Raw genomic sequence first — 17,000 nt, 5'->3', positions numbered from 1 at the left:
TACTAATATCTTTAAGTAAACTTTTGTGATCATTTAAAGAGAATGATCCAAATAGTTGCAACTTAATTGTGAACTATCTTTAAGTCACTGTACTTATAGAACAGAACGCATTAATATTCGTAAATCCTTCTTTAAACTGTTTTTTTAAATATTAGTTAGAAAATTATAATTATAAATTTGTATTTTTTTAAAGATTTTATTAAAATTAGTTTGGGAATTTTGAGTTAATATATTTCAAGGTTTTAAATAATTGAATGGAAACATCTTCCAGTAAATAACAATTAGGTTTATTCTAAATAAAACATATAAAATTGTCCTCAACTTACCAAAATGTATTACTGTTCCTTTAAACTATTAGAAATTTAGAACTTTTTTCACATGGGGGTATTTAAATTATTTTTGATGAGGCTATTTGAATTACACTGAAAGATTCCTTCGTTTTTGCTTTTAATACCTTCATGTTTAAAGGTGTACGGTAGATAATTAAATTTTTAAAAGTACACAATATCTAAACTAAATTTAATAAATTTTAAAAATAAAAATTATAAAAATATAACAGAATGAATTAAAATCGATTTTATTAAATTTTATGATTACTGTGAATCGATTAATTGCAATTTTGTTTGTAGTTAAGATTAGTTTGCATTTTATAAACTATGTAAATATAACCTACAATAATTACAGCCATTGCTTACACATAAATTTAATATTTGAATTTTACGGAAGTTCAATAATTTTTTTCCTCATATGGTGAGGAATTATGAAAGTAAAGAATGCGTACTTGAAGTGGTCAGAAGTAAGAATAAATAAAGCAAAAATTAGTGTTTAAATGGCAATTTAAGTATGAGAGCTGCTGCTTCGCACTTTAATTATCCATTCTATACTCTGCAGAGAAGATTCTGTGAAGCTCATCTTCCAGAAGATTTGATGAATGATTCAAACCGTGTACTAATTTTTATTAAAAGAATGGACATTGTTCATCCCACAATATTTTCACCAGAGCAAGAAACTGATCTCGTGAATAGACTCAAAAGACATTCTAGGCATGGTTTTGGCCACTTATATGTCAGTGCGAGGAGGGATGTGTACAATTTTGCAAAATTGATGAACATAAGTATGCTATGAAGGGATGAAATAAAAATGGCAAGGCAGAATTGGTTTTTGTCTTTCATGGCCAGACATAGAAATAACATTTCTCTGAGGAAACCAGCATTGTTGAAAATACATTCCATAGCGACCATGACAATGAATCTGAAAGAACAAAATGTGGAGTCATCAGAAATGCCAACTTCGTCAACCAATTTCTCTGTGAAATAAGATTCTGAAAACCAATAAACTTTAAATTTAACCACACCTTTCTCTGATGTGCTTCAACACCACAAAAAGAAGAAAAGATGAAAATATTGAAATGAAGAAATGTAGCGTTTTGTGTTGGAGGAGGCCATCCTTTTTTATGTCATGTTAAAATCATAAAATGGGTTTGCCTCCTTCAACACCGAATGCAAAGTTTATGTCCGCTGTGTTATTCTGATGAAGAGCAAGAGATACGGGGAATATTTTAATGAGATTTTATATAATATAATTACCTTATATTTTATTTTTATAACAATTTTATATTTATGCAATTGAATATATATTTGTATTGATTTTACATTTTAATTAAATCGGATTTTATCATATCATTTATTTGGCATCAAAGAAGATCGCTGACAAGTGGAGATAATAAATAATGTAATGTTTTGTGTTGTTGAAATACGGGTTTTATTAATTTTTTATTTTATAAATAACAGTACATTGGAAGTTCTTGGCCCACTATATTCGCTTGTATAATATTTTTATTGAGCACTTTTATTATTTGATAAGATAGAGATCAGTTAATTTTAATCAACTAATTGTCTAAGGTACAACAAATGAGGTGCAGTCAGCCACAGGACTAGATTAAAAACGCTCTGCTCGCAAAATCATTCAATATGGCATGTTAACGTTTCGTCAGTATCTAAGGACCCAAAGATGCTGGTGCATAAAGGCTTGAAAGTAGTGGAGAAGGAAATCCGTATTAAGAAATGAGATTAAGTGCTCTTGGAGGTGTGGCGCTGGTGGCTGCAGAACATGCCACCCTGGCGTGCCTCCGTACTAGTATAGCTGAAAAAAAAAACTGCTCTGCGAGGTCATTATCTGAAATGTAACTCGGAAGTGTGGCTCCTATTTTACTGGCCAAATTACTGCACGTCAAGAAATACATAGAATTTCCCCTACAATTATCTGAGTTTACCAAAGACTCCCACTTCAAGCGCGCTAACAGAAACTGGGTGAAAGATGATGTTAAAATTATTCTGAAATGCTGCGTGGAAGTCCGGAGTATGCATTTGGATGTATGCAGAGTATTTATAGGTGCACCTACTGCAAAGTTTCGGGATTACCGTAACCCATTCGCTGATAAAATTACCAATCATGCGACCATCATCCTTTCATCTTTAAGGAAGAAATAGGCGTGTGTGCATTCCATTGAGGTGGGGCACCTGTCGACTGAGAGATATCCACAAGCCAAAGCATCGTGTGTCTATTACGCCAGCATATGTCACAAACACTTTGTCCACCTTGTCATGTCACAGAACTATCCTGAGCTGGCCAAATCTATAACACTTGAAACATCCTAGTTAGACTATGACTAGTTGTCTTCAGTTGAACATGCAAAGGTCTTCGGTGATGGCAGAACTGGAGGCTTACTGCTGAAACCATAAGCGTGATGAGCTGATAATCAAAAAAAATTTCTCAGTCTGGACGAGGTTTCCATCTCACGGCCCAAAAAGTCATGGTAGTAAAACACCTGCAGGCTGGTATTTTTTTTTTTAGAAACAATAGATTAGTCATGTTGGTATGTTGTTATCTTTCCACTAATCACTAATCACAAAATGGTGGTGAAATTAAATTGCATAACAAAACAGACCAACTGATATAATCCTATTTCAAGCAATATAGTTATATGAGGCCACATCTGAACTTGATGCGCTCAGTATTCATATGTTGCTGCTATGCACTGTCGTTGATGCCAACTAGAAAATGTGTCATTTATCGCACACTGATGCCAAAGGAGAAAACATAAATATATATTTACTGATACATGATTTCTATGTACAGAATGAGCCCATACAACTGTTTACATATGTCTTTATTTTGCACAGAACCAAATCCCACCTGGACATTATGCTTAGGAGACATGACAACCAAGTAATGGAAACGAACTAGATTCCTCCATTAATCACCAGCAGATCAGTTTTGACATTCAGATCTCATGTGTCTGTGTGTTAAATGAGATAACAACTATCCGACGAATTTTTTACGTACACAAGTTCACTAACTGGCAAAATTTTGACTGAGTGCTTATTTATAATACCCGGCTTCCTAAAAAGACTTCCACGGTTCGTTCGGTGCTCCTTTGCACTTCAATGTTCCATTCACTACTCTGCAAAGAAGAGTCCTTAAGGCTCGTCTTTAAGGAGATTTGATGAATCACGCTAACCATGCATACATTTTCAATAAAATAATGACCATTGGTAATCCCAAAATATTTTCACCAGAGCAAGAAACTGATCTGGTGAATAGACTCAAAAGACTTTCTAGCCATGGTTTTGGCCACTTATATGTCAGTGCGAGGAGGGAAGTGTACAATTTTAGAAAACTGATGGAGTGATGAAATAAAAATGGCTCGGAAGGATTGATTTTTGTCTTACTTGGTCAGACATAGTAATGACATTTCCAAGAGCAAACCAGCAATTTTTGAAAATACAATCCCTTGTGACCATGACAATGAAACTGAAGTAGGTACAACATGTAGAGTCATCAGAAATGCCAACTCCATTTATCAATTTCTCTGTGAAACAAGTTTCTGAAAACCAAAAATCTTTATTTGTATACCACATTCTTCTTTGTTTTGCTGCCAACACCACAGAAAGAGGAAAAGAAGAATATATAGACTAGAGAAAAGGGATCAACGTGTCACATGACATCTCCAGAACACATTGTTAAAAACAATTTTAAGAAGAAATTAACTTTTAATAAATTAACATTGACAGGAAACAAGACAACAACACGTCGTACTGTGAAGTTTCATATAAAAGAGAAGCGAATAAGGACAGAATGAGAGACCTCTACGAGCACAAACGAAATTTTGTCAGAAACATCAGATGAAGACATGTAGCGTTTTGTGTTGGAGGTGACATATCCTTCTAAATTTATTTTAAAATAATTTGAAGGGTGTGTCGCCTTCACCACGGAAGGCAATGTTTATGTCCGCTGCGTTAGTCTGATGAACATAATGATGACGAGGGATATTATAATGAGATTATAAATAATTTAAATATCTTATTATTTATTTATTAAACCAATGTTATAATCACGGAAGTAAAAAAAAATATTGTTATTACATTTATAATAAAAATGATTTTGCTATATCATTTATTTGGAATCAAGAATATCGCTGAAAAATGGACTGAATAAAACATGTAATTTTTTGAGTTTTAGAAATACGGTTTGTAATAATTTAATTTTACAATAAATATCACCACATTGGAAGTTCTTTGCCCACTATATTCGTTTGTATAATATTTTTATTGAGTACTCTAAATATTTGATACGCTACAATTGAGTCCATTTTAATCACAAAGTGTTATGTGTTGACAACTTGGGCCACCAGTCAGCTGACAGCAGGCTGGGTCTATTGGCAACCTGGGTGCCCCGCTTCGTGAAAGCTTCTTACACTATTTTTGGGGCTATTTTCGATTTTTCAAACCAATTTAATTAGGATCCTAAAGTCATCTAGTAACAAAAACCACGGAAATATAATCTGGCGTAAGTCATGAAACAAATATCTGCCACCAAAAAAAAAAAGGCCCACCTGACGGTTACTTTCTGTAGTTCCAGTCATAAATCAACTGAACAGATCGCGCACTAATAGAAACAAATGTTTCCAAAACTGTGTTATAGGAAGCAACCCTGTATACTTATAACTGCGATCTGTAAAAGTAAAAATGTGGTGTTTTCCTTCATAGTACTTTTCCTCCTGTTTACATCAACCACCCCGTTCCGCTGTGACGCATGGGATTTCATTCCCCTTCCTCCTAACGACATTCTTCACCAAAGACAGGACCTTGAGCTGGAACCAGCAACATTAGAACGGAAACTCAGGCGCCCCGCTGACGGATTTACCGTGGAACACAGAAGACATGCAAACATAGCAAGAGGCTACAGGGCTCTAACGTAGTGAAAAATTTAGAAGTTCTTGTCTTGGATCCGCCATTTTGGATGACGTCATTCTGTTCTCGAACATTCCGGCGATGTGTTTTCCGCCATATTGGATGATGACATCACCGTTGCAATTTTCGTTACGGTCGCCATCTTTAATTTTTTATTTATTATCCGATTTTAATGGAAAAAAATTTAAAAAAACAAACATTTACGACACCGAGTTCGGAGTCCTCGGTTCGACCCCGACGAGTGCAAAAAAAAATTAAAATTGGCGACAGCATCCTTCCTCAATGGTGGTTGCAGGCAGACTGACTCCCACCACTTTTTTTCAAAGCAAATATATCGTCACCTAGTATGATGTCATGTCCGCCATCTTGTCTTCGATGCAGGAAGCCATCATCATTGTATAGTCGGCTAGAGTGCGCTGACGCCATGTTAGTTTAATTCTTACCCGCTAGAGTGCCGTAATCATTTATTACTAAGGTGCCCGCCATCTTTAAATTTGGCAGCCATCTTGAAAATCCGTAATTATTTAGCTAGAAATTCGGGAAAAGTTCCAAAATTCATTAAAGAAATCACTCATTAATTAACATATTTATTTGATGGATTCCTGTCCTCGGTTCGATACCCGATCGATGCAATAATGTTTAATTTTATGTAAAAAATAATAATTTTAATAAACCATGTTCAACATCCGTAAAGAGACATTAAATCCTCTACGACCATCATCCTATCAGACATCAAGACCACCATATTCGAAATTCGTAATTTCAATGGTAGAGATTCGGGAAAAAGTTCAAAGTTCATTAAATAAATTTGTAATCTATATAATGATTGATTAGATCGACTAAGGTCCATGGTTCGATCCCTGGCCGATACAAAACAATTTTAATATTTTAAAAAAGTACTACTAAAGTGGCAGGTTTGAGAAAATAAAAACACCGCAAGTTCTTTTTAAAAAAACTTTATTACACAAATGCTACACTACTACAAGTACAAAAAAAATACACAGACAAATTACTAAAGTCTTGTGGATTTCTCGACATCTGCATCTGCCACCCACGAATTAAAGCGAGGTGGAAAGCCCCACCACATGACGTAGGTCAGTCCATTTCTTCGTTTTATAATCTTCTCCACCAAGTACGTATCGGGATACAACATAGGCTGAATCTCTTCGGCATAGAAGCCGCCACGGATAGGTTTGCGGTCCAGATCTTCGAGGTAGTAGGTCCTAGGCTCTGATTCACGAACATGTGTCACACGGAAAAAGTTCGGGACTCCAGTTTGCAGTGAAACCTTTCTCGAAGATACCTTTCTGCTTGGAGATTCGCACAATGTCACCGACGTTAGCTTTACGCTTTCATGGATCTTTCTTCTTCGTGTTGGAAAACACTGTTTGAAGCAGTCGATTGTCCGTTACGTCCTTTGGCTTCATTTTCGTGGTAGAATGCACCGTGGAATTATACTCGCTTATTAGTTTCGGCAAGATGTCAAGCCACTTGTAATATCCGTTAGCCGTGAACCGCCGCCACATCTTGCAACGCAAAAATCTGTTAAACCTTTCGACAACGGAGGCTTTGACGTTACTAAATGTAGAGTAGTGTTTGATGCCATACTTCTTCATCAAAGCCTTGAAGGTTGCATTGTAGAATTCTTTCCCGAGGGCCGTTTGCAGGTGCGACGGTACACGTCCATCACGCCAAATATTGTTCATGGCCTTGGCTACGTCAGTTGCAGTCTTTGATTTGACAGGTCTCGCCCAAGCGAACTTGCTATAAACATCGATGACTGTCAACATGTAATTGAAACCTTTATTCAATCGGGAATATGGTATCATCTCAACAAGGTCCGCCTGGAATAAATCATCAATTCCACGAACTATGACTTTGCGACGAAGGTATTTCCGTCTAGCAGGAGCATGAAGTTCGTGAGCGATTCCGGTTCGACTCATTGTATGTAGCCGGCTTCCTTTAGTTCTTCAAGTATGGAGACTATTTCGTTAATGTGCGAATAGTTTCCTACACTAAGCGAAGCATGTAGAATTCTAAGGCGATCAACTAATTCATTGGGGTCGTCCCAATATACATAGTCAAATATCTGACCACTTTCTAGCTTTTTTAAACCTTCGCCATGTATTGTTAGTTCACTGAAGAGATTAGCGAGAATGTCGATTTTTTCTTGATCTTCGTCTTTATACACACCACTATCTGGATCGTTATCGCGAAAATGTGCATTGATTAGCTCTAGCATTTTTTTGTACTCTTGTAAGTCTTTGTGAGAATATCCTTTAGGCTCCCTGCGAAACAGCAATTCGTACAGACCCGGCGTCCCGCGCGTTTTGAACGCTTCTACACGCACGATATTTCCTGGTAGAAAGTCTATTTCTTTAGCACCGAGGAACCACTTATTATGTTATCTGTACACTCCGTAGGTCATGTCATTATTCCGGCTCGTAAACGATATCAGGTATGGTCGGACCATTGCATTCACTTGATGTCCCTTTTTCGGTATTTTCTTTTTGTGCATAGACTCTGTACTTGTTAAGTCCTCTTCTTCTCGATCTGGTTCATACTTTCTCTTCTTTACAGTTGGCATTTCATCCTCAACTTCTGTCTTCACAATGATGGCTGGTTCTTCCTTGCTGTTAAGTTCGTCGAGGCGACTAGTGATTGGTTTAAATATCTCCTCATTTTCAATCTCACGTGCAAGTCTGGTTCGTCTAGCAAGTAAATATTTTTCACGAACAGACTGTATAGCTCGATGAAGGTCACTGGCCAGGTCCAACATTGTACTGGCTGGAAACATATTGCAAGACCTCCTTATATAATTTTTTATTCGTTCACAGAAACTTCTTTCTTGTGTTTGGCTAAATCTGAATTTGTTGACAAGTGAGATAGTGATGCTTTCAGACTACTTTGAAAAGTTCTCAAATCGTCACGTCTTTGTGCATTCGAAACTTCGATCATGTCGCGAATGCGAGAATACGAGGCTTCCACACGCTGGTCGATGGCAACGAGATACTCTAGTAATTCCTTTTTCACACTTTCTACTTTTAGAGCCAGTAGCGAAATGTATTTGCGGATAACGTTGTCATGAGACTTGAGAGCAGTACGTAAGTCTCGACTGCTGCGTCCAAATTTCGAAATGCTTTGACTATTGTTTGACGATAAACTTATCGAAACCTTGTCTGTACCTGCCCTTATATAGCGGCCAGTCCTTAACGATGACTAGAAATCCGTGCTCGTGTTTCCAGCACAAGGAGCACATGTCTTTAAATTCCTGGAATGTCATGTCGGTGTTTACGTGATAGTCATAAGCGTGACGTAAATTAAGTTCGTCCATGCGAAACAAAACTATGACATTCGCGTTGTCTCGTAGGAGATGTTTTGGAATACGACTGTACGTCTGACACAGGTAAACGCAGTCTACCTTGGCGTGTCTGCCCATGGAAAAGTACTCTTGAATTATGCCTTGCTTCTCGCACATTACATCGTCGAAAACAAATACAGAATTAACTCTTGCTTCACTTGGAGGTACCACATCCGCATTATGATTAAATGGAAAATATTCCAGACCATCCACCGATTGTAGAACCGTAGCTAGGCGCTGGTAATTTGGCTGTTGCAACGACTTGGAATACAAGTAAACGTTCTCGAACCGAAGACCGATTGGTTCCTCTAGTAAACTCTGCAGAACGCACGTTTTGCCACAGTTGGACAGACCCGCCATTATGCAACGTATGGCAGAAGGCAACAGTAAGCCATGTCATGATTCACGCGCACTAAATACATCGTCTTGCGTAATGCGCACGGGCAAACAAACATCTTTCTTGACGACCTGCATTGTATTAAATAAATTGTATAAAATCAAACACAGTTATACTTTCTGGTCAGTTGTGTGCAATGACTCGAAGAGGTAAGAACAAAAATCACATCGATGCAGGACTCGTGAACTCGCTGATAAACAATCTGCCATTCGAGCTACACATTCCCGGCTACAGATTCTGCGGCCCCGGCACTAAACTAGCGAAAAGGTTAGCTAGCCGTGACATGGGCATTAATTCTCTCGACGAAAAGTGCAAGCAGCACGATATCGCATATTCATTAAGATATTGGCACAGGAAGCCGAAGATATTAGTAAATCGTCGAACGCGGGACTAGGAGAGAAATCGCAGCGTGGGGCGTTTCCAAAATCATGAAGGCAAAGACGAAATTAGGACTAGGTGCTCGTCGAGCTAGCTCCATCAAGTCAAAGACTAACTCACGCAAGACCAAACGCAAGTCTGGTGAGGGGCGTGCAAAAAGCCAAGCAAAAATTACAGACTCTCGACAAGAAGATTATAGGAGGATTTCTTCCTTTGCTTTTGCCTGCATTGGGTGCTCTCGGCGCCATCATCGGGACAACGAGCGGTATAGTGCGGGCAGTCAACACTTCGAAGAATGAGCACAAGCAGTTAAAAGAAGCACATCGACACAATGCCAGCATGGAAGCCATTGCCATGGGTAAAAAAAAACGGCGCAGGACTCTGCTAACGGCCTCACAAGGCAGGCTGAGGCATGGAAAAGAAACGAATGAAAAAATCCTAAGATCTTTGCCGAAACGTCCGCTCACAAATATAGATTTGTTCAGGTATGCTCGAAAACTGAAAATACCAAATTTCCGCGGCATGTTTATGCGAGACACTTTGCCCAGCAAGCCAAAGACACGTGAGCGCGCCATAATTAATTTAGACACGTCGGCAGGTCGCGGCATGCACTGGGTGGCGTACATAAAGTCTGGAAAAATGGCCGAGTACTACGATAGTTTTGGAAATTTATGGCCTCCTCTAGAACTTAGGTTGTACCTGGGCCGCTCCACTACGTTGTTTTACAATTATGAAACGGAGCAGAAGCCTAATCAAACAAATTGCGGACACTTGTGTCTTCGCTTTTTAACAAACAAAACTTAGCTGACAAATAAAAATTGCTACTTAAAGGTTGTGCAGTGATGATAATTTATTAGTCATGTCGATAACACTAACATTGACAGGTCACGCATCTGAGCTGCGGGCGGTTTATTTCCCGCCTCTGGATTTAGACGGAGAATGGTGTATCGGACTCGTAGATTTTCAAACGTATAATGCCATACCGAATATCGACGAGGAAAACTGCAAGATCTGCTACCTGAAAAGCGACGGGACCACACATGAAATACGGTTACCTGTTGGCTCTTACAAAATTGACGACATTGCAAATTACATCAGGGATGTGTTAGCACAGGATGTAGACTTTCAACTGCGTGGAAATCCAAACACTCAAAAAGCATTCTAACATGCAGTGAAAATGTCGACTTTACGAAACCTGGCACCATAGGTACGATGCTCGGATTCGAATCAAAGGTGTATGATACAGGAAGAATGTACGAATCTATGCACGCAGTAAACATTTTGCCTGTGAATGTCATAAGAATAAACTGTAATTTGGCAAGTGGAACGTATCTCAACGGAAGACTAAGCAACATTCTGCACGAGTTTTCGCCGATGGTCCCGCCAGGATATAAACTGGTCGAAGTACCGCAAAGTATCATTTACGTTCCAGTCGTCGTGAAGTGCGCACACTAAGTCGTCGTCAGAATCGTTGACCAGCGAGGAAGATTGGTGAATTTTTAAGACGAAGAAATTACATTACGTCTGCACTTGAAGCGATGGGCATAAAGTTCGTAACACCGAACAGTTATAAAAGAAATCGTATTGGCGTTAATAAGAACAGTTTTCTACCAGACATCGGTGCATTAACACCTGACAGCATAAAGTATTTTCTCAGTATTGGACATGTGCCGAGTAAATATGGAAGACGAAATCCTCAACGTGGAAGATCCGGTCATTTTTGATGACACCATTACGATAATGGAATTGCACGAGTACTAGCCTTTCCTGCTCGGACCGTACGCACTACCATCGGAAGTACGCATTGCTGTACAGCACCAAGATATTTTTACTTTACCTTCGCAGTCATTTCTACGTATAAGAGGCACGCTGACAAAAGCGGATGGTACGCACCCGACAACGACATCAATATCCTGCAATGGTATTCTTCACCTAATCGAGCGCTTTACTTATGTACTCAATGGCGTCGAGGTGGACCAGACGAGAGATTTAGGCATAACATCTGCTATGAAAAATTACCTTTCGCTCACGCCAAAGAAACAGTCTGCTGCAAAGATGACCTGTTGGGCTCTCGAGGATGAATATAAGCTTCCGGTTTATGCCGAAGGGAAGTTCGAAGTTTGTGTTCCGCTGTCCATGCTTCTTGGTATCGCCGAGGACTACAAGCATATAATCATTATTTTGAAACAAGAGCTCGTACTGCTTCTAGCCAACACGCACATTAATGCAATTGTCGCCGCTGCAGAAAACCCTCAAGATGTCTCGCTAACACTTCAGTCTATCGAGTGAATGCTGCCCCACATCCAAGTGAGCACTGTTGAACGAGTCAAGATGTTGAAGAACATATAAAATGGCAAGAACTACGATGTACCATTCCGATCCTGGAGCCTGGAAACTTATCCTGGCTTGCCTCATAGTCAGCGTTTCAATTGGATAGTAAAGTCCAGCTTCGCTACGGAAAAACCAAGATACATCATCGTCGTTCTTCAGGCCGGAAGACAGCTCAATGCAGGAGTGAGTCGCTCCGTATTCGATAACTGTCAAATACGTAATGTAAAAATTTTTTAAACAGCGAATGTTATCCGTAAGTTGACATGAACATGGACTTTGAAAGTGGAAGATTTCCTCTCGCATATCAAATGTATGCCAAGTTTCAGCAAGCTTACTATGGGCGGAGACAGTCACCGATACTGAGTCCCGACAGTTTCAAGAAAAAGGCTCCGTTAATGGTGTTTGACGTTTCCAAACAAGACGAATCGATTCGCAGTTCTATGATTGATTGTCGATTGGAATTTTTCACGAAATATGACGTACCGCCACTCATAATGGCGTACTGTCTAATCCTACACGACAGAGTAATTAATTACGATGTGTTTTCAGGTCTCGTGAAATATTGAACTAGATTAAAAAACATATAAATACGACTGCATGTATCATTACATAATCAGTTGGATTCAGGATGTACTGCAACCTGCAAGGTTTCCAGATTCAAAATGGATTCGTGCTCACGGAAATTAGCATCACCTCCGGAGACAAGAATCGAACACGCACTTTCCGACCTCCGTATCCTTGGAAACTACTAGACGAAAAAAGTAAACGGTCGAATGAATGGCTATGTAAATATTATCACGGACTAGAGTGGGACGAAGGGAAAATTCCATACCACCAAGTGAAAAACACTATTGAAGATTTACTAGTTGAAAACGAAATAATTTACGTTGCCGGACCTGAACAGAAGAAATGGCTGAGCAAGTTGTGTGAAGTACCTGTTGAAATTGTAGACCTACAGACCGACTACGGCTGTCCTTCCCTGCGCAAGCTTAGTGAAATGTATGACGTGCAGCCACTTGACAAGTTTGAACGTGTCTGTGCCTGTACAAACTCGCAGTTAATGCAGAAATGGCACTCGCAGTGTTAGTAGGAGCCTGCATATATAAATGGTGTACATCCGTACGTGCCTTCAGTTGAAGTTCTACCCGCAAGAAGATGTTTACGTTTCATCCAGCTAACGTGTACGTGAGCGCAAGACCTAGCTTCAGCAGTGTCGAGTATAGCTACTGGGATTCGGGGTATCTACGCACATATACAGAAACCTGTGATGGAGGCGCTCAGCATTGGCGGTTTGCGCACTTTCCTGTGTCCTACGAACCGACTCAGCAGCTGGTAGATTGTTGCGAACCTGGAAACTGTGCCGTCTATCACATGAGACCACACACAATCCTTCCTGCCAGCATCGCTGAGGTAGTCACCTCGTCTGCATGTGCAACACCAAACATGGACGTGTTGCAACCTGTTGCGACCTGTGATGCTTCTACGCAGACGTCCAAACGGTTTGCGTCTCTTCGTCGCAGTTCAGGCAGTGAATCTGTCCCAACTAGCACTGAGCCAAAGCCCAGGCGTAGACGTGGTCACAGACATCATCGACCATGTCTTGTCGGAGTTTACGTCGCAAAAGATGACCAGGTGGAAACCTGTGTTCCTGATCCCGTGGCCTGCGAACCAGTTGGAACCGGAGTCCATGATACAGTGCGTGCGGCATTAAATACTGTATTTAATTTTAAATACAGACAATATTTTGACTAATGTAGTATACCAGTAGACCACGGGTATATAAGCGAGGTTCAGACGACTGGACCCGCAGTTCACCTCTGGCCGCGGTGCAGTACGGACTTGCTCTCTTCAGGTAGTTTCATGAGGTTTAGTTATGTCGACCGGAATAAACTGTCTACCATCAGCAGCGGGGACCTCGATGGCAGCAACGATGATGGAGTCGGAGATCCTGATACCGACTGCAGAGGAGACCACGGCAGCGGAGAACTCAACGGGTGTGGTGTCGACAGCTGTGGAGATCCCGATACCGACTGCAGAGAAGACAACGATACGTGCTGTTCCATCATCAGCTGAAGTTTCATCATCTGCATTCCAGACATCGATTAATGAAGAGCATACATCCCATCAATCCAAATACTGTGGTGCATCAATAACCTGCAGTAGATCTCTGACAATCTCTCGAGAGACATATAAGTGCGACAAATGCGATAAGGTTTTTTCGCATTGTAACAGTCTGGACAGTCACAAGATTATGTGCATAGGAAACGAATCAAGTGATAGTATGCTTCCATACCATCAGACATCATTATTTATTGCTTTAACTGAGGCGATAGTCAACAAAAGAGCAGTAGTCAATTGCCAAAACTTGAAGGACTAGTTTTGTTTTAAATGGAGTATTTTGGCAAGATTTGCCGAGGGATGTCATCAAAACCGTGTTGATAAGAGGTATTATGCTTTGGAGAATAAGTACAACTTCGATGGACTGTGCTATCCGACACCATTAAATCAAATATAAGTTTTTGAGAAAAATAACCCTGATGTCTCAGTTAATGTGTATGCGCTAAATGAGGATAATAAGGTGTGTCCGATTCGGGTAACCAAACAAGAAAGAAAAAATAATTTCGATTTGTTGCTTGTGACAAATGAAAGCGGTGCTGCACACTACTACTACATCAAAAACTTCTCCCGACTTGTGAGACCCCAGGTTACAAAACATCAACATAAGATTTATGTGTGTAAGATGTGCTTTAAGTATTTCGCAAATCGACCTCGAAAATCAGGACTTACAGCTATACAGTGTCTTGAACAGCACAAGATTAAATGCGGAAAAAATCTTAACCAAAACTTTAGTAATTTGTCTGTGTTTTTTTGTACTTGTAGTTGTGTAGTATGTATGTAATAAAAGTTTTTTTAAAAAGACTGTGGTGTTTTATTTCTCGAACCTTACACTTTTCTGGTACTTTTTTAAAATTAAAGTTGTTTTGTATCGGCTAGGGATCGAACCAAGGACCTTAGTCGATCTAATCAATCAGTATATAGACTACTATTTTATTTAATGAATTTTGAACTTTTTCCCGAATCTCTAGCATTACAATTACGAATTTCCAATATTGTGGTCTTGATGTCTGATAGGATGATGGTAGTAGAGGATTTAAAGTCTCTTTAAGAATGTTGAACATGGTTTATTGAAATTATTATTTTTTCATAAAATTAAACATTATTGCATTGATCGAGGATCGAACCAAGGACTGGAGCGGATCGAATCGCTATGTAAGTTAATGAGTGATTTTTTTGATGAATTTTGGATTTTTTCCCGCATTTCTAGCTACATTATTACATGATTTCAAGATGGCGGCCGAATTTCAAGATTGCGGGGGGCTCCTCGGTAATAAATGATTACTGCACTGTAGCGGGTTAGAATAAAATTATCCAGATGGAAATGTACTCTATAATACGAGTACACACACAAGATGGTGTACTCCAGCAGGTGGTAGCTCCTGGTAGCATGTACTGAACATAAAATGTCGTTTTCATGATGGTCGACAAGGTCAAGGTCAAATTTAAAGGTCAAAGTCAAAGTTCAAGGTCAAAGTTCAAGGTCAAGGTCAAATTTCAAGGTCAAGGTCAAATTTCAATGTCAAGGTCAAATTTCAAGGTTAAGGTCAAAGTTCAAAGTCAAGGTCGAATTTCAAGGTCAAGGTCAAAGTTCAAGGTCAAATTTCGAGTTCAAGGTCAAAGGTGTGGTGACTATAAAATTATACTAACATGGTATCAGCACACTCTAGCAGACGAAAACAAGATGGTGGTCTCCAGCGTATGAAGACAAGAATGCGGACATGACGTCATATCAGCTGACGATATTTGAACTTTGGTATTGGTGACGGTAGATCAGTCTGTGGGTGGCTTCTGTGGAGGAAGGATCTGATGTTTTTATTTTTATTTTTTGCCCTCACCGGTTTCGAACCAAGGAAGCAAATCGATATAATCAATCATTATATTTATTGTAAATTTATTTAATGAATTTTGAACTTATCCCCGCACCTCTAGCATAAAAATTACAGATTTTTAAGATGGCGACCATAACGATAATTGCAACAGTTACATCTTAATACAAGATGGTGGTTCTGTCTGGAACAGGTGGTGCTATTATTACTTTAAATTTTAAAAAATACAAGTCCAAATATGCATGTTATTTTTATATATACCTTATTTAATTTTCAGTCTGGTAAATGTCTCGATGGCCGAGCGGTTAAAGGCGTATTTTTTCCAACCTATAGATCAGAGCTGCGATGGTTCGTATCACAGTGTTTCCAATATATTTTTCATAAAAAATTAAATTTAAAATGTTGATAAGGTTCATAATAGCTATGGTAGGTAATGGAACATCGACCTTATGTGATGAGACATAGCGACGCTGGCGCTCTCTAGGAACAAACGACAGAAACAAAGTCGACGGTATCCAAGATGGCGGCATGCAGCGGAACAGAAAAAAACATGAGCGCCGCTGGCGCTATCTAGGAACAAACAACAGAAACAAAGTCGACGGTATCCAAGATGGCGGCCTCCAGTGGAACAGAAAAAAAATCAAGAGCGACGCTGGCACTATCTAGGAACAAACGATAGAAACAGAGTCGACTGTATCCAAGATGGTGGCCTCCAGTGAAACAGAAAAAATCAATATTGCGACAGAGACGAAAATTTCATCATAATGAGTGGGGCGCTCGATTTAAAGATGTCGGATCCAATATGGCCGCCGTGATCTACTTGTCTTATTAAGATGTGTCCCATTACGCTGTGTCCCGTTACGCTCATCCAAGATGGCCGCCGTGACGACACAATCTAATATGGCGGACTGGCTCCCGGCTCCACAGCCAGAAACTATTCAGAATCAGAGATGAGGACCGGCTCCGGCTCCACGCGCCGGTGCCATGTCCCCGGACCGCCATTCCTATACTACTAACAGCAATGTTTGATAATTAATTGTAAATATGAAGATACTAATATCTTTAAGTAAACTTTTGTGATCTTTTAAAGAGAATGATCCAAATAGTTGCAACTTAATTGTGAACTATCTTTAAGTCACTGTACTTATAGAACGGAAAGCATTAATATTCGTAAATCCTTCTTTAAACTGTTTTTTTAAATATTAGTTAGAAAATTATAATTATAAATTTGTATTTTTTTAAAGATTTTATTAAAATTAGTTTGGGAATTTTGAGTTAATATATTTCAAGGTTTTAAATAATTGAATGGAAACATCTTCCAGTAAATAACAATTAGG

This window comes from Bacillus rossius, chromosome 2, assembly GCF_032445375.1.
Source record: "Bacillus rossius redtenbacheri isolate Brsri chromosome 2, Brsri_v3, whole genome shotgun sequence".
Taxonomy (NCBI): domain Eukaryota; kingdom Metazoa; phylum Arthropoda; class Insecta; order Phasmatodea; family Bacillidae; genus Bacillus; species Bacillus rossius.
Note: the sequence above shows the minus strand (reverse complement) of the source record.